General features: G+C 42.8%; 1 long non-coding RNA gene across 1 annotated transcript in view; it reads right to left on the bottom strand.

Annotated features, from left to right (window-relative positions):
• The window catches only part of LOC146789348 (uncharacterized), a 61,985-nt gene extending 54,972 nt beyond the window's left edge, over positions 1-7,013 (bottom strand). The window contains exon 1 of the long non-coding RNA XR_014969787.1: positions 6,947-7,013. This is a non-coding gene — a long non-coding RNA (uncharacterized LOC146789348). The remainder of the gene's footprint in view (positions 1-6,946) is intronic.
• Between the last annotated feature and the right edge of the window lie 17,195 nt (positions 7,014-24,208).

The following is a 24,208-nucleotide window of genomic DNA, read 5'->3' as shown; positions in this document are numbered from 1 at the left end:
ACCATGTTTAAAGAAACATCACCCTCATCATATACATGAGATTTTCATCAGCCTTACTGAACATAGATCACCATGTACACATATATGCAATTTCTTAATAGATGTACACCTTCAAGCCATCTTTCAAAAAAGATATACTTCTCTACATCTTTAAGTTAACTCAAAAGTCCCACTGTATACATAGCTAGAACCATATCTCAAATTGTAAGCATATGCAAAACGGTCATATAAGTTAAAAACCACATTGACACAAACTTCCCAAGACATATCTAACAAGTATTACTTTTTTCTAATTCATATACAGGTATACAACATGTTCTGATATTTTATTTGTGACTACACTACTCCTGTTTAATGTTGATACTAAAAGTACTACAACTCCCACAATGCAAATAACAGATGTATCTATTCTGCACATGATGTTTAGATTATTTGGTTTGGCCAGAGAAGGTTAAAGTTTAATCAGTTGCTGGCTTTGGTTCAATCCTTTGTGGATTCCCAAGCTCCTCAATTCATGATTGTGCACTGTGGTGGCTAGGAGTTAGGCACATTGACTAGGGTAGGACTGGAAATCCTAATGAAAAAACTGATGTTGCTTTTCCCTCACACTGTCATGGTGTACTCTAATATATGCCAAAGACAGAAATGAAAGTGGTGAAATCAATTCTGTCCACAGATTGACGAAGCCAGGAAACATGTTAATAAAACTGTTTCTGCATTCCTCAGAGACCATTGCATGGGCGGTATCTATAACAACAATCTGCTTTTTGACTTGCATGGAATTTATAGAAATGATGGAGTGCAGTTTACAGATAAAGGCAACAGGGTGTTTCTATGTGACCTGAAACTCTGCATCCAGTATTATGTGTAGCAGCCATATACACACAAACAACACAATGGCTCCTGTCAGAGCCACCCTAGTACCCAAAATATTGTGAAGTTTTTTCCAAAGAGTTTATTTTTAAGTTTTTGACAATCTTTGCAGCAACGTCGCGGTCCCCGCAGACACATAGCGAAAACGGAAATCAAAAGCAGACGTTCAATGACCACCAACACATCCAAACACAAGATGTAAAACAATCCATTCTCAACATTGCACTACACATATTACTATATATGTACTTCTTTCAAAGCATGTTTAAACTCATATTTTTGTACTAAGTTTCTTTAAAAACAATCTTTCACGCCTATTTTCCATTTTTGCAGTTATTCAGAACGTCACGATCACGTTGTTAACCGCAACGATCACGCCTTTGCCATAAAGTCTAAAACACATATATATACACATATTACAGTATTTTACACACTAGGGGTTTCTTACAGCATTCTCTAAAGTCATGTTTTTCTAGAGAGTTTCTATAAAAACCATCTCTAAAACCTATTTTCTGTTTTCGCGGTGACGCTTGAGATCGCGATGATGTCGATAATCGCGATCCCCAGGGACACGTCACAAAAATGCAGAGCAAAAGTAAGAATGCAATAGCCACCATCACATTCAATAATTATAACTATCTTACAAATTCTAACCACCGCACTAGATAGAGCACTATCTAATTACCTCTATATAAACATTTAGCAATATCTCTATAACAGTCTGTATTAATAATTCACTCGGTTATGTGAGTGCATGCATAAGTCTATGTGTGGATCGGGGATTTTTTTTTTTACCCGTACCTTTTTCCCCGCAGCCTCCGACGCCGCCGACAGTCGCTTCCCGCCTCAAAACTCTCCCAGCAGTCTCTGGGAAGGCAGAGGCTGCTCAGTCAATCCAGACGCTGCTCTGCTGGGAGAGCAGCGTCTGGATTGGTCTGAGCGGCCTGCTCTGCCGCTCAGACACTGCTTGTGAGCCTGAGGAAAATCTCCAACCGGCTGTGAACACAGCCGCGTTCACAGCAGGGTTGGAGACATAGAAGTGCGCATGTATGTAGGCCGGCCAAACATACATGCGCACTTTTAATTGCCACCACCTGTCTGTCATGGCCTGCCCGGTCCTGCCCTCCACGCATGTCAAATCCAGTCGAAGAAAAATAAAATGATATTGTTTCATTATCATTTTATTTTTCTTTGACTGGCTCTGACGAGTGGGGCGACGCTCCTCCGCCATTACGGAGGAGTTACCTCGTCATTATTGGCAATGGTCTCCTGTCTCAACTTTCAGGTGTAAGCGGAAGGCTCTCTCTTTCTCGCTATGTCTCCCTGAGGTTTTCCCACATCTAGGGCATCCATCTTCCAACATTTTATCCAAGAGCCATCACTTTGACAAGCTGAACTTCAGCCTCTCTGGTATGCAACAAGAGGGCCTCTGGTGTGTTTTGGCTCTTAAAAGCCAGCTGACCCGACCTAGTTTGTCTGTCAGTACTCCCTACGCTGCAGAAGGAAATTGGTGACTCCTTCAGAATGCGGGGTCAAGATGAAGGGGAGGCCTCTATGCACCGTGAGATAGATGGTATCTCGTCTCTCGGATGCATTTCCTGTTCCACGTGCTCTAGAAAGAAGCAGCTTCTAAAATGGACGCCTCCCATCTCCGGGAGCAGCTTTAGTACAGTGCTATCTGCCAGGTATCAAGAGACAGGAAAGGGGTTGCGTTTCAGAGATTATCCTTAGACAGTTAAGTTTCAAGTGGTGTAGGCAGCTCGCCGTAATGTTGAAGAGATAAAACAGAACCGCATACAGCAACTCTCACAGATGCCTTTAATCTACTTGAAAGAAACTCGCTAACACACAGATCAGGAAATAAAACACGATGCCCTTGAAGTGTAACTCACAGTTAATTATTTTTGTGGACCCAATTATATCTTGGGCTTTAAATGACGTGTATAACTTTTATCATCCAACAACGAGCAATCGAGTTTGAAGACATTTTACATTTTAGTGAGAATTACTCTTTGAACAAATTGTGGGACCGGTGCACAGTGCTGTGCTGCCCACTAGGGGCCGCTGTTTGTTCGTCGATGTCAGGCTGATAACGAAGGTTGAAGAGCGGTGTTCAGAGGCACTCTACAAGATTAATGTAAGGGAAAGAAGCACAGAACAATGAAAGTTGCTCCCCCTTCCTCCCCTTACAAATCTAGCCCTGTTTCTTCAGAACAAAAGGCGGCTCTTTAGATCTTGAAACATAGGCATACATATAGACATATGTGTAAAGTCCACCGATAATGTATAATAATTTTATAATAAAGTATGATTTCTCATTGTTTTAGTCACTTTAGGAAGTAGAAAAAAAAAACACATGTTCTCACTATTTTGTTTTAATCTGTTTACTGCTTTCTTCTCTGCTCCTTTCTACCCTAAGCTCTGGTGCCAGGAAGTTCACGGTGTCACCGGTTTTGACTTTCACACGCCGGAGCACTTGGTGCTGCAGGACAGGTCGCCAGGTCAGCCTTCCACACTGCTCTGTGTTTTTATTTCTGCAGAGTCTGCAGCTTGAATAACAACCATTTATAGCACACTCGTAAACGCCCTATACAAGGAGGATGTTTTAATAAACAGGGTGAAAGATAGCTCTGCTGTGGAAGCAATACTTGCCCATTGCATTGTTCATGTTGTTGAAGCCTTCGGGCGTGGCCGGTACAGGTAACAGCGGTGGGGTGGGGCGGGGTGTTGGGAAGTCAACATATGATGGGATAGGGCATAGAAAATAAATAAAACCACTTGCCTTGTGCTCGACGCATCTCTGGGTCGGGGATGTGGCGAGCGCAAGGTATTACTTATTTATTTAATTATTTTAGGTAGGTTTTATTTATTTATTTTATTTTCCCTATCCCGTGGTATTATCGACTTCCCACCGCTCTTACCTGTGCCGGCTGCGCCTGGAAGCCCTGCTGAGACACTTTTCACGAGACCGGTTGGGTTGCTACTCACTCCGAATCAGATTTCTGCGAACTGACCTATTGGTGGGAGCTGCTCCTAAGGGGGTTATTATTGAAGAGGTAATCCCTAGGCAACTATCGGTCTATCCAGTATATGCTCCTTGGGGGTGCCAGGGCTTCTAGCCACTGCCTCGCTCTACCACTATTGTTCGGCACGTTACAGTTTTTACATGAAAACAAACTGTCTCATGGATGGACAAGCTGTATTGTGCCTGTTTCAGGCGGGGGGCTGTTATTGACCAGCCTTACACAGACACAATACAAGTGATTGCCTCAGGGCTTGTCAGTCACTTGCCCTCTTGCCCTGTCAGAAGCTGGAACAGAGAAAACGGGTCTACCTCGGTACCTTCTGCCCTATTCTGACGTCTGGTTGGGTGGGGTCCTGGGCCTGCCTCTGGTATGCTGCAGATGGATGGGGTAGTTGGAAATCAAGGGCCTGCTCCAGGTAAATGTTTGAGTTTAGCAGCCTGAGTGTGTTTGTGTGCTGGAGAGTGCATGTGTGTGCGTGCTTGCAACTGTGTGTGTGTGTATGACTGAGCGTGTGTTTACGTGTGTGTGTGCTTGTGTTGAAAAGGCTCTGAAAGGTGTACAGTCCAAGGCCGGAGGCTGGAGAGTACTTCTTCGGTTCGTAGGACCCCACAACTTCCCAAATCCACCAGCCTCCACTCGAGTGCCGCCAGGAGCTCAGGCGATACTCGGCAGAACAGTCGCAGATATTAGGTATAACATTTGAGATTAAACTGGACCCAGTTTTATGCATTTCAATTGCGGACAGATTCTACACGAGCCGAGAGATTTACTCTAACACAGTGAACGTGCTCCTTCACAGGGTTGAGAGAATCCTTGATGTGGTGACTAGATACTGTTTACTTTATTCAGTAATGTTCTTTCTACTTTCCAGTGTTAATAACAAAAAAAAAACTAGCTAGACAATTGAATCCCGAACAGAAGTAGGGCTCTCAGTCCCCTGTAAGCCTTAACATTCGAAGTGTAAACTATTCAAGCAGCATCCTGCAATATCCCACCACCCTAGCCGGGGTAACCGTGGCGGGTGAGTTCGGGTACAGACCTCTAGAACACTTTGGGGCAGATTTATGTTTCCTGGCGCATCCCTGCAAATCAGCAGGGATGCGCCAGGTAAGATGCGTCACGCAAGTTTGCCCTTGCGCCACCACTGATGCGCCGCATTTACAATGCAGCGCATCGTGGCTCAAGGATAAACAGATGCGTGACGCATCTGATGGCGTAAGGGTGGCGCATTGCTGGAGCCGTGTCGCAAGCACGACGCAACTCCAGCAATATTTAGGGACTGCCCATACCTATCATAATGCGTCATGCCTTACGCCTGCTTCAAGCAGGCGCAAGGTTTTGACGCAGCAGTGTCGGAAAAGTGACGGAGTGAAATCTCGTAGATTTCACTGCGTCACTTTTCCGAGGCTTTTTCCGCTGGAACGCCCACCCTGCATACATTAAACCTGACGCAGGTTTAATGTAGCGCAGGGCTTTACAACGTGACGCATCTCCCTAGATGCGTCACGTTGTAAATAAGGCGCAACGTGGCGCAGGGTTTACACCGCCGCTGCGTCACAAAAGTGACGCAACGGCGGCGCAAAAGTGGTGCACGGGGCTTATAAATCTGCCCCAAAATTGGGACTGGAAGCAGTTTGGTCCAGTATTCCATTTACTAGTTGTCAGTCAGGAAGAGTGTATACGGTCCATAGTTACTGGGGCCTTTCACCAGGGACGGAACTATTGACCACGGTGCAGGAAAAAGCAGGCATGCTGCAGCACTTCTTGTACTACAAACACAATAGATGTACACATATACATAAAACACCACATGCAAAATACACAGCGGACACACTAAAGAAACACTCTAAACACACAGAAAATATTCACATGCAACAGGCAGTTTTTAAATTCTAAACCGAAACAATCCAGCAAACCCCTTTCCACCCATAACCACAGAATAGGCGGTATGAAGCTCTGTTGCCAGGGATCAAGGGTCGTGATTCTTGGTTTAAAAATACTAGCAGTTTTCAGTGATGTGCCCCATCTGAAAGGCTTTGCGAAGCTTATTAAATATGGACCAGTGATGTGAGCAATACTGCCCACAAGAGTGCCAAATAAAAATACAAGTGCCAAGATCCTATATGATGCACTGTAAATTCAGATTCATATTTTTACATTGAGTGAATTCTTTTTGTGCTCCATGCATGAGCAGATCATCTTCCTGTACATTTTCCAGCTTCCAGTCCCCTTACTCCCCAATATTATGTGAACGTACAAAATAAGTAGAGCTCTAGTAACATGTCCAGTATGTAAAACACCAACATATGTATAAGAGCTTGCACTCCTTCCCTTTAAATTACTCCAATCTTCAAAACTTATATGTAAATGCGTGCGTCTAGTGTCCGTGGATCGCCCAACCACAGTCAATACACATGGATTAAGAAAAGAGCACTCCTCTTGCGCTCCCACTGTCGCACTGCAGAAAGCGGGAATTGGTCCCACCTATGTATTCCATTTATCCCAGTACTCCAATGTAAACTCTTTGTAAACGTGACTATTTCGTTGTCCAATATTAAATCCATATACGCTTATCCGTTCATCACTACGGAGACAGTGTGATCATGTCTGTGGTCTTTATTAACATCTTCAAATACCAATAGTACGCCAATCCAAGCTTTATAGAGAGGTACGTCCACATTAATCACATTTTGAAGTCATTTTATGAATACCCAATGCATTTCAAGCCTTCTAGGCTCTTCGTCAGGGGTTACCAAAAAACATATAAGATAAACATTTTAAGTGGTTTTATAAACAATGTCTAGTTATAAAACACCGAATATATACAGCAAGCTCATTAACTAATTCATATCCTAATCGAACATAATTCAAATACCCTTGATTAATACCCCGTGTGTCTCCCAGTAACACCCACAACTGTAGTTATAAGCATGAAAAACATCGTGCCACCCATTTCATCAAGAAACCCATTATCCTCCTCATGAGTCCTCCCCTGTTCTAACCCCTTTCACTCTCTGTCTAAACTTCTCTGTATCCCAGATTTTTACCTTTCGCAAGATCAGAGCTCTGTCCCCTCATCCTTTCCTCCGTTAACATACTGCTTCTTCCTTCCACCGATCAATAATCCACATTGTCAGCTGTGTGCATTCACCCTTTTAGAGTGCTGACGTCACGTGACTTACTGCTACTCCTCTCAATTACCTCCATGATTCTACCGAAAGACTCGCACTCCCATAATCCCTCTCTCTCCTCAGCCTCTAAATCTTTTACATGCATGTGTATCAAACTAATACATGCTCTTTTAAATAACCGAACCCCCGCTTCCCAGCAAATTAAAAGACAAAACCATAACGCTTTTTAATCTGAATACGTGACATAAACCCACAGAATACCAATTGTCTTAACAGATACGTGCGCAATATCCTCCTCATGAGTCCTCGTCTGTTCTATTCCCCTTACACTCTCTACCTAAACTTTCCTCCTTATCCATATCCCAGATATTCACCTTTTGAAAAACGATCACTATCAAGACTCCAACCCCTCATCCTATCATCCATCAACGTATTGCTTCTTCCTTCTTACAATCGTGAACCTAAATAGTCAGCTGTGTTCACTTACCCTTTTGACAGACTAACATCCCGTGACCTAATTCCCCAACTTCTCTTATCCATAACCTCCATAACTCTACCAAAAGACTCACATTCCCATAATCCCCCTCTCTCCTCAACTTCTAATACATTTGCATGCATATATATCAGACCAATACGTACTCTTTTAAGAAAACAGAGCTTCTCCTTCCCACTAGATTGTGAAACAAAACCATTGCAATTATTGATCAAGATGCGTGAGATGAACACAAAAATACAATTTCTCTTGAAAAATACGTGCACAGCTGAATGAAATAAACTAAACAAAATAAAATAAATAAAAAATAGAAAATAATTAAAAAATCCCGATTTATGGCCACCATATAAATCAACTTGAACTGTTCATCCTGAATGTCCAAGACTGTTTTAGCTGTCATAGCTTCTGTCTCCGTGATGACGAATTTGTTACTTATTCTTTTTTTCTTTTTTTCAAGCTTTCACTATAACCATAGGGTGCATAGCTCCTGGAGGCGATAACTTGCGAAGCAAAAACAGATGATGGGTTTCTTGATGAAATGGGTGGCACGATGTTTTTCATGCTTATAACTACAGTTGTGGGTGTTACTGGGAGACACACGGCGTATTAATCAAGGGTATTTGAATTATGTTCGATTAGGATATGAATTAGTTAATGAGCTTGCTGTATATATTCGATGTTTTATAACTAGACATTGTTTATAAAACCACTTAAAATGTTTATCTTATATTTTTTTAGTAACCCCTGACGAAGAGCCTAGAAGGCTTGAAATGCAGTGGGTATTCATAAAATGACTTCAAAATGTGATTAATGTGGACGTACCTCTGTATAAAGCTTGGATTGGCGTACTATTGGTATTTGAAGATGTTAATAAAGACCACAGATATGATCCCACTATCTCCGTAGTGTAGTGATGAACGGATAAGAGTATATGGATTTAATATTGGACAATGAAATAGTCACATTTACAAAGAGTTTACATTGGATTACTGGGATAAATGGAATACATAGGTGGGACCAATTCCCACTTTCTGCAGTGCGACAGTGGGAGCGCAAGAGGAGTGCTCTTTTCTTAATACAGTATGTAAAACACGGCATGAAGGATTAGCTGAGAGTCACCTACAGATGCAATTTTCTGTAATTCTTACCAGTGCCTAATTTGAGCCAGTGGTTTCCTGTGATGGGCACCTACATTTAATTGCCTGCACCAGCGGTTACGACAGTCTGCCACATGGTGGCGATATCTACCGAATTTAGAAATGAGCACAACACCAGTTTACTGTTAATATAACCAGTTTACTGTTAATATATTAGACATTGAAATTGATTAATACCTGACACCTGAGCCATTTATATATGTTTGGGGGCCTGAAATAGAATGAATTGTCAGTGAGTGTTATGGTTAGTTGTTATGTTGACACTGTCATTGGCAGTGCTGGCAGGGTCAACGGATAGTGCAAGCTATAGTGTCCTGCTGACGAGGGACTTGGCACTACTTTTTTTTTTTTTTTACAAATTTAGCACTGCCAGTGCCTCATAAAAATAGGAGCTTCTGCAGCATAGCATACCTGCTAGTAAGTATGCAGATGTATTTTAAAGCGCCAGGATGATTCATTGCGAGTCGCAGTGTGCTTTATAAATGTAAAATTAATTCATTCAAAAGGTAAAATGGAGATTTTGTCTAGTTTATAGGTGGTCATCTGCAGAACTGAGAGATTAGAGTTCTATTTACAGTTTCCCCACTTGTCGTAGTCTCTCCTTCCCCTCCTGAATCCTCTTGAGGACAGTCATGCTTGCTCACTGCGCTTCCTTGCTCTGGCAAACTCATGATTTCATTTTATGCCTCACCAATTTTAGACTTCACCAGCCACCACTGCTATTAGTACCGAGGTTGGTTCGTAAAATGTTTTACTGGTCACAAATTGCAACCAATATTTTTGTGACCTGCAAAATGATACAACTCACCCATGGTTTGTGTACGAGGTTTTGAGTCAAACTGCAGCAACGCTTAAGCCTCCTAGTAAGAGGAGATGTAAGAGAAACTGAAGGATTTGTACCTCCACATTATCTCTAAGTGGGTACCCCATTGGTTGCTTTTATTTCCTATGGTAATAATGGAAGGAAACTATAATGTTTTATATTCTACACATCCTATGAGCAACAATCCTCTGGTGCCACAAATCCATTGGTGCCTATTGCTGAGAATGGCCAGATCTTCACTCCTTGATATAGCTTATATCAATGAGTTTTAGGAGAGGCATCCCACTGCAATTTTTATCGATTATAAAAAGTGCTGATACCCGGAAAAAACAGTCAAGTTTAATAAATGGAATACATATATAAATGCTTGTATTTATAGTGCATGCACTACCCAGAGGGCCTCTTGGCCGCGGTCATCTAGTTTTGTCTCTATGAAGTGTAATTTAAGGCTTTTCTTAAAGGTAGTAAAAATGTGGCCACTCTTAGCACATGAGGTGGAGTGTTCCACGAGATGGGCCCTTCCACTGAGAATGTCCTAACTCCACTGCTCTGGAGTATTACTCTGAGTACGACCATAAGAAGTGGGTCTGCACTCCTTATGTTGCTACCAAGCTGATATGTTGTGATCTCGCTTATTGCTTATTTTGGGGGTAGCTTTCTCGAACATTCAAACATAATGAATTCCAATTTAAACTTGATTCTGTCTGACATTAACAACTAAAGCAGCTGCTTTGTAACCCTGCTATCGTTTGGGCAGCTGCATTCTGTGCTATCTGTAGACAATTAGTTTGATAAAGGGACAGACCAATATTCACTTTTTTACAGTTATTAAAGTGTGAATTTTCTGTGTCCCCTGGTGATACAAGTGGTATAATAGTTGTTAACTTATTTACTTAGTGAGACACTTGACAATAGTTGTACCTATCTGGGCACTCAAAAACATTCAGCATTCAGTTCCAAACCAGGTTTTACTTTACCTTTCTAGCCATTGGGTTGAATTGACTAAAGAACTCTGGAACGGAGTGTGGAGAGTTCAGCTTTGGGTGGCCTCTGTCCTCAAACAAGATAAGCTTGGCTCTGGCATTAATACTTATGGAGGCATCCTTGCATGGGTATCTTAAAGAAGAATTATTTCAGCAACCGACGAAATCTAGAATGTGCATGTTAGAAAGTGCTCAAAGATGCAAAGGGGTAAGGGGAAAAATTCAGATGAGCTGTTTCTGAGCCCACCCACCACGTGGTAGGCTCCCAAAAGAGGCAGACCCAGTGCTTAGTTTGTAAAAATAAAAAGTGTCAGGACTCTAGTCAGGAGGCCTCTGCAGCTGCACCACCCATTGCCACTGCCATTGTTGCCAATGAAAGTACCTGCACACCTATTAACCAGCACCCTGCTACAAGTGTGTCAATTCAGACAATTCCAGGCCCCCAAAGCTATAAAAATAGCTTGGGCGGCAGGTATTCATTGTTTTTAATGAAAACTGAATTAATAAAACATTGCTTTTCTGCTCGCCTCTAAATTATACAAACAGTGCCACCATGTAGCAGCTGTCATAAGTGCTGGTGTTGACAATTATGTGCTGGGCTGACAATTAAGTGCTGGTGCCGACAATTAAGTGCTGGTGCCGAGCGCCGGAAACCACTGGCTCAAATTAAGTACTGGGCAGACAAGTTTCAAGAAGTAAACGTTTAGCTCACCTTTGGTAGAGGTGACCTGAGTGGAAGCTGATCTTCAGAAGCTTGTGTATGAGTGGTGTGGATACCGAAAGGCAAACACCACCATAAGATATGAAGAACTCAGAAAGTACACAATAGATCTAAGTAAAAGCTAAAAAGAAAAAAAAGTCTCCTCCATTGGCAGTCACTTTGGGCTTTGTTTGTTCCAGTACTTGTGTTTTCCTTCATAGGGGATCTGGCCTGGCACTTCAGGCTGGAGCAGATCCAAGTCTGATTTGCAGGAGTTCAGGCTATTGTAGTATAGTGGGTAAATCAAAAATGGGCTGGAAGGCAACCATGAGCAATAGCCATTGACTGATACTTTTACAAGCATTCGACTCTTCACCTTTTTTTTTTTAAGTAAAAGCTAAACATTTCATACGTGAAATGAAATACAGATGAAAGTATTTCTACAGGGGTTCAGATATGATGACAGTATAACGAAAATATAGAAAGTGTAAGAAATGTGGTTACTGGTTGAGGGTGGTGAAACCCTACTCAACCAGCAACCACAATCCTTGTCAGGGTGAAGTCACAAGCAGACTCCAAATTAACCTGTGCTCAACCCTCTGGTAGCTTGGCACAGACAAGTCATGCGTAACTTAGAGGTAATTAAGTATTTATGCAGCATTTCAAACAGTAAAATGAAAACACAGCACCAGAAAAATCTCCCACCAAATTAGAAACAAAGAGTAAAGCCTAATAAATAAAACAAGACCAAAATGACAAACTTCCAATCAGTAGAACCACAGATATGCAATTTTTAGGATTTAAGTGAAAATAGTGAAACAAAGCACGTAGCCCCAACTGTGGCTATCTGGTCGCTCTAGAACGGGACTAGTCACAAATTCAGGTAGGCTGCGATGGAACGGGGACTGGCCGTAAGGACCCAGGTAGGCCTGCCAAACATAAGTGCCTTAAATCTTGCTTGCTAAGAGTTGCGGAGTCCCGCGTCGAGGATGCGTTGTGCAGCCGAGGCGATGCGAGGTTGGAGAAGTATCGTGCCACATCGGTTCTGAGGAATTGAAAGGCTGCGTTGCAAGTCCTGCCTTGTTGTCAGAGAGGCAGTCAACAAGGGGTTTGTGATGCAAAATACTGCATCAAGGATGCGTTGCGCTGCAGCGTCACCGATGAGAAGTCCTTGCGCCGGGAAGGTCCATGCAGCAGAACCAATGCGTTGGTTCTGCTCAGGCTTGCATCGTTCAGCAGAGGGAATGTGCCGGTTCTGCTGGATCCACATATGGGCTGACAGAGCACTTTCAGGCCCCCTTCGAAGGGTCCAGGCCTTGGGTGGCACAACATGGCACAGCAAGACTCACAAATGGCAGAGCCCAAGTGCTGGTTTCAAGGTTTTTGGACCCTTCTGTCCCTGGGGCTGTAGTCAGGAGGCCAGCCAAGTAGCCCTTGAAGTCACACCAGTAGTCCTGGGTACCACAGATCCAGGTCCACTCCTTTTTAACCAGGCAAGAGGGCAGCAAGTCAGCACAGCAGGGAAGCAGTCCTTCAGAGCAGCAGCTCAGCAGAGGGGCAGTCCTTTCTGCAGCACACCTAGTCCTTCTCTTAGCAGACTCCACAGGCCCAGAAGAGTACTGAAGAGTTGGGTGTAAGGGTCCAACATTTATACCTGATGCCCACTTTGAATTGCAAGAAGCTCCTAGAGATTTCCACGCCCTCCCTGAGATGTCAGCCATTCCTTTTCTCCCTGTCCTGGCACCAGCTTGTTTGGGGTCACAATAGACCAGTATCAAACCCTTTGTGAGAGTCCTTAGGCAGACCCTTTGTAGTGTACAACTGAGGCAGTGACAGCTCCTTTCCCCAGTTAACTCAGAGTGGCCCATCCTGCCAGCACCTATCATCCCTTTGTCTCTCTGTCGAGAACCAATACACTAAAAAGGCAACTTTCTAAAAGTGACATTTTCAGGATTATTATTAAAAATCCGTCTTTCCATTAAAGAGGGCTTTTATTTAAAATTCCTTATTCACTAAACTGGATCGGTGTACCTGTTCCCAATAGGAAATAGCCGCCTATTGAATGTAATAAGGTAACTCCAACGAAATCCTATAGAAGAGGTAGACTTGCAGTCATGAAAAACAAATTTAGGAGTTTTTCATTTCCAGGACATGCGCTCTGGACTGTGTGCGGCCTACCCTAGGGGTGACTTATGTGTTAAAAAGGAAGGTTTGGGCCTGACAAGGGTTTTTCAAGCCAGGTTTAAATAGCAGTTTCAAACTGCACACACAGACTGCGCTGGCAGGTGTGAGACATGTTTAAAAGGGTTCCTTTAAGTGGGTGGCACAATCAGTGCTGCGGGTCTACTAGTAGCATTTACTTTACAGATCATGGGTACATGTAGTACCAATTAACTAGGGGCTTACAAGTAAATTAAGTATGCCAATTTGGTGTAAGCCAATTATACCATGTTTAAAGGGGAGAGAACCAGCACTTTAGCACTGGTTGGCAGTGGGAAAGTACACAGAGTTCTAAAAGTCAACAAAAACGGGTTCAGAAAACAGTAGAGTGAAGGCAAAAAGTTTAGGGATGACCCTACAGACATGGCCAAGTTCAACCGAAAGCATTAGGACAATCAGAGCACTTGTCACAAAGGAACTCGACTGAAAAGAAAGATGTACATCATGAGTATCTACTGGAGGACAACAGAGCACCTTGAAGCTGTATTAGAAACTTTCCACCCAAGGGGGTCAAAACTTGCTGGTAAAGGTTACCATTGATCTCAAACGCCACCACATAGTAGAGCAATTCAGTTTTGTAGGAGTGGTAGCTCCCTCATAGCTCCTGCCTCGTGAGACAACATGCTCCATGCATCAGGCTAAGGAATCCCACCGTTTCTAACTACCTCTCTGTCTGAGATAGTTTTTACTAAATGTCGTTTAAGATTGAAAAGTTTAGTTACTGTTTCTGAAACACATGTAGGCGCATTGCCCATCTGTTCCATAAAAAGTGTTGATACTCTTTTGACTAGAACTGGTTGAATTTCCTCTGGCCGCCCAGTGGGGGCTAAGTCATCAGTTCTCTTTACACTCTTTTTGCAGCTTTTGCTCTTTTCTTCTCAGTCCTTCCCATTGGCTTGTATATACCTGCCCTTCCCTCAAAAGGAAAAGGCCATCTCTCCTTTCTGCCCTTACCTTCTAAAATCCATGTTTTATTGGTTATCCCACCTCATCTAGATCCTGTTCACTAGCCCCTGCAACAAATACTTGTATCTGCTTAGGATTGCATGTTTGCTTTATTTAATACCCATTTACATACAGTTGTTCTTTGCCCACCGATCCTCCCTTGGTCACCTAGACATTGTTTCTCTATGTTGCAGACACAGTTCATTTATTGTATCTAGATCCTTCCATTTCTCACACCCTCATCTTCAAGCTAGTGATCCTTCCTGTGTGATCTCACTATCATTATCTCTTGCTGTGCTCATCTACACACTCTACTCCCCCATTTCTTTTCCCCTTCTCTTCAACTTGACCTGTGCTGATCTTGGGTGGGTTTTTTCATTCCCTGATGCCATTGTTTATAGTCTTTGCGAGCTTTCAGGAACTCCCATTACACAAATTGTTTTCCAACGCCCATCCTTCTCAGACTTACACCCTAACCCATCTTCAGCCCTCCGCCCATGATGAGCCTTATTCACAAAGGTAACCTACACTTTTGAGTAAGTTTACACTGCTTAATATGTTTACTATTTTTCAGTATTCATGAATTACTTTGAAGTAACTTACACTTTTGTAGTATGCCTAGCACTACACAAGGCAAACTGCTGTTACTGCAACGCCCTTTCAGAGAAGTGCAGCTTGTGAAAACCAAAAAGTAGTAAACTTACTTGAAATGTGTAAGTTACTACAAAAGTGCAGTTTGTAAATAGCACTTTGTAGTATGCTTTGTAGTGCTACAGTAGTACTACAAACCTTACTACAAGGTGCACTTGAATTAGGCCCACCATGTCTAGCATCCCAATAAGTATAAACAAAAAGAGAGAAAGGGAAGTCGCTGCTTCCACTCTTCTTCCCCAGGGAAATAGCAAATAAACAATGAAAGAGTGAAGCTAGAAAAGCAGAGAAGCTTTTAAATGGAATCACTCATTTTTGTTAAAAGAGCCCTCACTCACCAACCTAGTTGGTGACATGCTTCATCATTGGGCCCCCACCAGAGAGGCCGAGTGCCTCTCCAGTGTGATACGACGCCTGATTACAGTGGAGCGGGTTTTTTTTGGGTGACAAGTGCTGGTGCATAAGGTGAGGTTAAAATGGGCTTACTGCTTCCCAAGAACATTTTAATTAGGTGGAGAGTAAGGCCAGGTTAAAAAAATTGTGGTGGATGCTGTGATTGAGTAAATTGCTCAAGTGCATCCAAAGTTTAGAAGGTCAGGTCTAGATGTTTCAGCCTGAAAGACCCATGTTAATAGAAAATGTAGCTACTAATATTCAATTAGTGCAATCACCTCAGCTATGTCATCAAAATAAAAAATCCATCCATATTAATCTCCCCCCTGAATCTTACCCATACACTATAGTAATGATAGGTGTTCCACAACTAGAAAAGGGAAAGGTTGAAAGATATGGGGATCTGAAAAATAAAGTTAGCCATTGGCTAACCGCACACAGACCGATCCCTTGCCATATTAGTGGTAAAATATCTAACGTCAGGAGGGTTGATTGGGTGGGCCATAGATATAAATCTACTGAGGGTGATTGCATTGTTGTCACCTTTAAGGATACTCATGCAGTAAAGCATATTACCAGTTGGAGGGAAGGTCCGATCAATAGCTTGATTCGTACCATGGATCTAAGTTACTTTTATCCCCCAAGTGCATATAGTTCTAATAAACCGTTTTCAAATCCTAATAGAGAACAGGTGGCAAATTATGTTAACCGTAATTCATACCACAATGATGTTATACCAATGAACCATGCTCCTTACACCACAAGTAACTACATGCAGTACAGGGCTGATGTCCCAGGGGAGCTTAGACAGGGTAATTATCCAACATCTCATTATGGAAAATGGATGGCCCCACACGGTTTGCATTATCGCCGTAATTACGTTCAAAATAAACATCCTGATATCGGCTATAATGTACCTATTTCAAACAGATTTGATGCCTTATATGAACAGAATGACTTGGAGGGGGTTGATTGACTGCATGATATAACAGTCACATCCAGATATACTGATTACAAGCCTACCACCTCAATCCATGGTAATATCGAGCTCACACAAGTTGTAATCCCTCCCCTCTTAACTGCTGATTCAGTCAGTAATAAACACGTTGAGTCAGATTTAGTCCTTTTAAGAGACAGCCTTGCGCCAGCCGAACACGAGCACAATAGTATACCGCACCCTCTGCCTGAAACCTCCAATCCTAATTTTGCCCCTGTAGAACCAAATCCTCCTGCTAAGGAAAACTCGGGAGTTATACATGCTGATCGATCAAATTGTTTATTTGAACTTTCTCCCGTTGAAGTCTTCACTGATATTGTGACTGATAACGTCTATAACGTGAGTTTAGTCTCATGGAATGTAGCAGGTTTGGCCGATAAAATAAGTGATCCTACATGGTTGGCATTTGTTAAAAAACACGCCATCATATGTCTCCAAGAGACATGGTTGGTAGATAATAATGTTTTTATTGAAGGATACCAAAGTTTCACTAGACCAGCAGTCCCCTCATCTAGCGGTAGAGCAAAGGGCGGTTTGGCTATTTTTATAAGCCTGGCTCTGTCTTGTATTATACGTAACCGACATCATGTAAATAGAAATGTCCAAATACTTGAATTTAAGAGAGGCAAAAATGATTTGACTTTGATCAATTGTTATAACGCTATATCCAGTCAAGGGGTTTGTAATATATTGTCTCTTAAAGAAATGTTGACTGATGGTGCAGGTGTAATGCCATGTAACTTATTGATAGCAGGAGACTTTAATGTACACCCTTGTGGCAACCCACGAGTTACTCCCATGGGGTCTCTTGGATGTAACAACGTGAATGGTTTTCATTTTAACCACACTAGGTGCGGTCTTCTCCTAAATGATATGTTAAATGAAAATAATCTGTCTGTAGCTATGTCTATGGTACCTGAGGCCAAGGTTCATGACGTTCCAACATTTAAAGGTTCAAGCTATGGGTCTTTTATAGATCATATACTCCTATCTACAGACCTTGCTACCATGGCTTCTAGTTTCACTATCCAATCGAACATTTTTAGTGATCATAACCCATTAACCATTAAATTGGGCGGGGGTGTATTTGAAATACGAAGGCACCATGAAGACCGGGGTACCTTAAAATGTATAAATGGAAAACGTCGCTTGAAATGGAACATAGTAAATCAGGAAAATCTGTATAACGAAATTAACAAGTTATGTGGCCAGGAACTTGCGGCTTGTGTATTAACATCTACCTGTCCAGAGCAAACCATAGCCATTTTTGAGGTTGTGGTGTCCACTATAGGTTCCATGCTGCTAGTTCCAGTGAAGGGGCAAGTCAGAAATAATCCTAAATGGTTTGACCATACCTGCTCCACGGCAAGAAAAGATTTAAGAAAAGCCTTAAAAATTGAACCTAGAGATTCTGGCCTAATTAAAAAACTCCGATTGATATATAAAAAAGCACTCGAAAGACGCAAAAAGGAAATTAAGGCCCGTACCTGGGAATCTCTGCTCGACCCCTCAACTCTGGGTAATAGTAGCAAATTCTGGGAAATTATCAATAAACCTTTATTTGATAATCCCAATGATATCGCTTTAGGTACTAATATCCCAGAGGAGGACTGGATTAATCATTTTAGTGCAATTTTTATAAGCAACAAGCAACAGGTAGAGCATGATTTTTTAACTTCAAGGGTGAACTCTCTGTGTTTCTCGGATAACGAGGTAGAAAAGGCCATTCAAGGGCTAACTGGTAACAAGGCACCAGGCCCGGATGGTTTACCCCCGGATCTTTTTAAATCCAGTTCTTCATTTTGGGCCCCTGTACACACTAATGTAATAAACGCAGCTACGATTTCGGGCTGCCCAAAGTCCTGGGGGCATTCGACTATAGTTCCTGTGTTTAAAAAGGGCGATTGTAGTAACCCATCATGCTACAGGCCAATTTCATTGATTAACTCTGTAGCAAAGGTAGTAGGGGGTGTAATCTTGAATAGATTAACAACATGGGCACATGAGAACAAAATCATATCCCCAATACAATATGGATTCAGACCTGGACATTCAACAGTAACCCAGTGCCTGAACCTATATCTGCTTGTAGGTAAATATACCTTGGCCCGGCAGGGAACTATTCACATGGCTTTTATGGACCTATCGTCCGCTTTTGACTGTGTGGACAGAGGTAAATTATGGGACATTATGTTAAAGATGGGCGTCGAGCAGAATATAATTCACTTATTGGATGATTTGCATTCCGACACAAGAGCAAATGTCCGCTATACTCAAGATCTGAAAGTGACGGGAGACATAAGAATTAATCGGGGTCTCAGACAAGGATGCATCCTGGCCCCATTCCTCTTTAACCTGTATATCAATGAGTTAGAGGATAATTTGATAAGAACAGGTGCGGATTATCCCTATATAGGTCGAAGAGGTGTCCCGGTTCTGCTCTACGCAGACGATGCTGTCCTGATTTCAAGGACAGCAATTGGTCTCCAGACACTCTTAAATTCATTTTATCTTTTTATGGAGTCTCGAGGCCTTAGCATTAATAACTCTAAGTCCTTTGTTATGAAAATTGGCCAGGGTTCACGAAAACCAAATTCCTTCACTATAAATGGGGAAAAAATTCCAACATCCAAAACCTTCTCATACCTTGGCGTCCTTCTCGATGATCAGCTATCCTGGGGCCCAGCAGTCCTTAAAAAGAAGGGCGAAGTGACTCGCGTAAACGCAGCCATATCTGGATTTGCGAGAAAAATGGGCAACAGCCCGGTGGCTGCTTTGCTCAAATTATACCAAGCAAAGAGCGTTGCCATTGCTTGTTACGGTAGCGAACTTTGGGGCTACGGCCAGACGCGAGACCTAGAGGTTCCAGAAAATAATTTTTTAAAGAGGATTTTGAGGCTGCCAAGGGGTACGGGTAACTTCTCGGTTCATGAGGAGTTGGGTGTACCCTATCTTAGCGATAGATTAGCAGCAAACCCTATACTCTGTTGAATGAACTCTTGGCTAAACAACGATATACCTCTTACCCACGACATATTAAGAGAAGCCCTAACTTGGGATGGCAGGTTCAAGGTCCCATGGTTGAAATACATAAAAGATTGCCTCACTGAACTTGGCCGACCAGACCTGTTTTTTACCCCAATTACTATAACTAAAACTGACGTTACATTTGTGAAAAAAGCATTTATGACAACCAGGTACTTTGCCCGGGAGGAGGGTGAGCTTTTGAAAGATAGTGTTAGGAAACACGCCCTATTAAAAACATGTCTACACTTGGAACCGTATTTATCATGGCCTATGTCTGGCTATGATCGTTTCTTGCTGACAAGGTTCCGTTTTGATTTGTTCCACCTCCTACTGGCAGTACCAAGAGGGACCCATCGCGGGCAAGTGCTGCCTGCCTGCGGCTGCGACGGAAGGTCTCCGCAAGATTTGGCGCACTTTTTATTTGTTTGTTCCTATTATTCAGTACCTCGAAGGTTATATTTAAAGCCCTGCCTAAAGAAACTAAATTTCACACAGATTAAACCAGCACTTTATTTCCTTCAACTTTTGAATTGCGACTGCACTTTATATATATGCAGTTTCCTAAAATTAGCTATTTCTTTTAGGAAAAGCATGGAGGGATAATCATGCTGCTATTTATTGTTGTACCCATTAATGATTTTTAATTCTGCACAAACTATTTATACTCTTAACTTGTTTATTCTGCCTGTTGCCTTTATATGCTTTTACTTATAATGTTTATGCAATTTGCTTGTCTTATAAAAGAATTGGATAGCTCTTTTTTTAACTACTTACGAAATTTATTTATAAATGTATGTTTATGTATTGTGCTTTTATGATTGTTAAGATTACAATCGAATAAAGTTATTTGAACTTGAACTTGTGTAAGTTACTACAAAAGTGCAGTTTGTAAATAGCACTTTGTAGTATGCTTTGTAGTGCTACAGTAGTACTACAAACCTTACTACAAGGTGCACTTGAATTAGGCCCACCATGTCTAGCATCCCAATAAGTATAAACAAAAAGAGAGAAAGGGAAGTCGCTGCTTCCACTCTTCTTCCCCAGGGAAACAGCAAATAAACAATGAAAGAGTGAAGCTAGAAAAGCAGAGAAGCTTTTAAATGGAATCACTCATTTTTGTTAAAAGAGCCCTCACTCACCAACCTAGTTGGTGACATGCTTCATCATTGGGCCCCCACCAGAGAGGCCGAGTGCCTCTCCAGTGTGATACGACGCCTGATTACAGTGGAGCGGGTTTTTTTTGGGTGACAAGTGCTGGTGCATAAGGTGAGGTTAAAATGGGCTTACTGCTTCCCAAGAACATTTTAATTAGGTGGAGAGTAAGGCCAGGTTAAAAAAATTGTGGTGGATGCTGTGATTGAGTAAATTGCTCAAGTGCATCCAAAGTTTAGAAGGTCAGGTCTAGATGTTTCAGCCTTTGAATGGTAATTGCCAGACTTTCGTCAGGACCGGAGACCATGGCGGTGTGCACACGCTAAGGTGCACCCTGACCTATGGTCTGCAAGAGGGACCGTATTACTCATGGTTCCACGTTTGTTGTCATCCAGAATATAGGACCCCTCTTACGAACCTGTTAGGAGAAAAAAGGGAGGGAAACATAGAAAGAACACAAACATAAGACGTGACAATACACACACTGTTAGGTCTGGTTATCTGCCCTCAACCTGAGCGATCCAAATCATGACAATAGTGGGTCATGGTGAGAAGTTACTTTCTGATGCGAGTCCGTGCCTGCAGCCATATCGTGGCACTCATGTGTGTTTTGCCTACTGCGGCAAAAAATAGATCTAGATAAACCTTATCCGTGATCGGGAACAAGTAAGTGAAGTACACTTGTTGCGGCGCCTTTATAATCTGAAAGCACCTACGTGAGAGAAAAAGGTCTTACGAGAGAAACGCCTTTGCTGCCTTTCTGAACAAGCGATCTGTGAGAACGGTATAAAAACAATGAATAAAAAGGCTTACATTTGTCATGGCGTAATAATTACTGCACGGGTCTCGGGGGGAGGCGGTGACTAGTAGTCACACGCTGGTGGGTACAAGGAAAAAAGCAAAGAATCACTACCTTGCAAAACGGCGGTCAATTACCTTGTGTCGTCCCGTTAGATGTAGGAAAACTTACTTAACCGTAGCACACCACCTGCGTTGTGCCTAGATAGTGCCCATGTCCAGGACCCCGATGGTGTAGCAGGGCCGTTTGTGAGTACTATTAGAAATTGGTGCCCGTAGCGGAGGTGACGTCATAGCGTAACCGCATGACGCGTGCATTTGCATGCTTGCACTGCTAACTTCCAGAACGTTCTGGAAGTTAGCAGTGCACACGTGCATTCGAGATAGGACACTAATTGATGATTCACCAAAGACTCTAGGATTTTAGAAACAAAAGGGAGTAGGGATATTGGTCTGTAGTTTAACATGTCCAGAGGGTCTGCCGTAGGTTTTTAGGAAGGAGTTTGATGCGTGCTGTCTTCCATTTCTGTGGAATAGTGAATGACTGAAGAGAGGGATTGCATAGGTCTGTAATTGAGGTAAGTAAAATAGGGGTCAGGGTGGTGATTACGTAAGAGGGAGCAGGGTCCGACGAGGAACCAGTTTTTATTGAGTTTAATCAGGCCTGTATTTGATCCTCAGTAACAGGATTGAAAAATTCAAGTGCGGAAGATTGAGAGTTAATCTTGACTTTCTGAGATTCCAGAATCATAGGTATCATGTTATTTGCAAGATAATTGTAAATATTGTTAATTTTTTGTTCAAAGTGCATAGTGAGATTATCGCAATGTGATTGGGAGGTGGGTTTTAGATTCGCGAGTTCCTTAAGGATATTAAAGAGCTCTTTGGAGGCGTTTTTTGCAGAGTTGATTCTGTCGGCTGTGTGAGTTCTTCTCGCAATGTTACAATATCTCAGATATTTCCTTAGGGCTGTTTTATAGGCGAGTCTTCACTCCTCTGATATGGATTTCCTCCACTTACATTCCAGTTTCCTAACTGCAGACTTCTCCTTCTTTAGAGATTCGGAGTACCAGGGGGCAGGGGGATTTTCCCTTTTCATTTTTTATCTTTTTAGCGGAGCAAAGCCTTTATAAAAGAGTCTTCGAAAGCTTTTAGAGCAAGATTGGTGTCTTCATAGTCCCATATGATATGGGGAGTAAAGGCAGAGAGAAAGGTGGAGGGGACTACCTTTCTCCAGGGTCTAGTGAGTTTCATGGCCTGATGGAGGGCATCCTTAGGTTTCTGAATGACAAGCATTCGACTCTTCACCTTTTTTTTTTTAAGTAAAAGCTAAACATTTCATAAGTGAAATGAAATACAGTTGAAAGTATTTCTACAGGGGTTCAGATATGATGACAGTATAACGAAAATATAGAAAGTGTAAGAAATGTGGTTACTGGTTGAGGGTGGTGAAACCCTACTCAACCAGCAACCACAATCCTTGTCAGGGTGAAATCACAAGCAGACTCCAAATTAACCTGTGCTCAACCCTCTGGTAGCTTGGCACAGACAAGTCATGCGTAACTTAGATGTAATTAAGTATTTATGCAGCATTTCAAACAGTAAAATGAAAACACAGCACCAGAAAAATCTCCCACCAAATTAGAAACACAGAGTAAAGCCTAATAAATAAAACAAGACCAAAATGACAAACTTCCAATCAGTAGAACCACAGATATGCAATTTTTAGGATTTAAGTGAAAATAGTGAAACAAAGCACGTAACCCCAACTGTGGCTATCTGGTCGCTCTAGAACGGGACTAGTCACAAATTCAGGTAGGCTGCGATGGAACGGGGACTGGCCGCAAGGACCCAGGTAGGCCTGCCAAACATAAGTGCCTTAAATCTTGCTTGCTAAGAGTTGCGGAGTCCCGCGTCGAGGATGCGTTGTGCAGCCGAGGCGATGCGAGGTTGGAGAAGTATCGTGCCACATCGGTTCTGAGGAATTGAAAGGCTGCGTTGCAAGTCCTGCCTTGTTGTCAGAGAGGCAGTCAACAAGGGGTTTGTGATGCAAAATACTGCATCAAGGATGCGTTGCGCTGCAGCGTCACCGATGAGAAGTCCTTGCGCCGGGAAGGTCCATGCAGCAGAAACAATGCGTTGGTTCTGCTCAGGCTTGCATCGTTCAGCAGAGAGAATGTGCCGGTTCTGCTGGATCCACATATGGGCTGACAGAGCACTTTCAGGCCCCCTTCGAAGGGTCCAGGCCTTGGGTGGCACAACATGGCACAGCAAGACTCACAAATGGCAGAGCCCAAGTGCTGGTTTCAAGGTTTTTGGACCCTTCTGTCCCTGGGGCTGTAGTCAGGAGGCCAGCCAAGTAGCCCTTGAAGTCACACCAGTAGTCCTGGGTACCACAGATCCAGGTCCACTCCTTTTTAACCAGGCAAGAGGGCAGCAAGTCAGCACAGCAGGGAAGCAGTCCTTCAGAGCAGCAGCTCAGCAGAGGGGCAGTCCTTTCTGCAGCACACCTAGTCCTTCTCTTAGCAGACTCCACAGGCCCAGAAGAGTACTGAAGAGTTGGGTGTAAGGGTCCAACATTTATACCTGGTGCCCACTTTGAATTGCAAGAAGCTCCTAGAGGTTTCCACGCCCTCCCTGAGATGTCAGCCATTCCCTTTCTCCCTGTCCTGGCACCAGCTTGTTTGGGGTCACAATAGACCAGTATCAAACCCTTTGTGAGAGTCCTTAGGCAGACCCTTTGTAGTGTACAACTGAGGCAGTGACAGCTCCTTTCCCCAGTTAACTCAGAGTGGCCCATTCTGCCAGCACCTATCATCCCTTTGTCTCTCTGTCGAGA

This window comes from Triturus cristatus, chromosome 10, assembly GCF_964204655.1.
Source record: "Triturus cristatus chromosome 10, aTriCri1.1, whole genome shotgun sequence".
NCBI classification, from domain to species: domain Eukaryota; kingdom Metazoa; phylum Chordata; class Amphibia; order Caudata; family Salamandridae; genus Triturus; species Triturus cristatus.
Note: the sequence above shows the minus strand (reverse complement) of the source record. Positions and strands in the feature narration are given on the sequence as shown.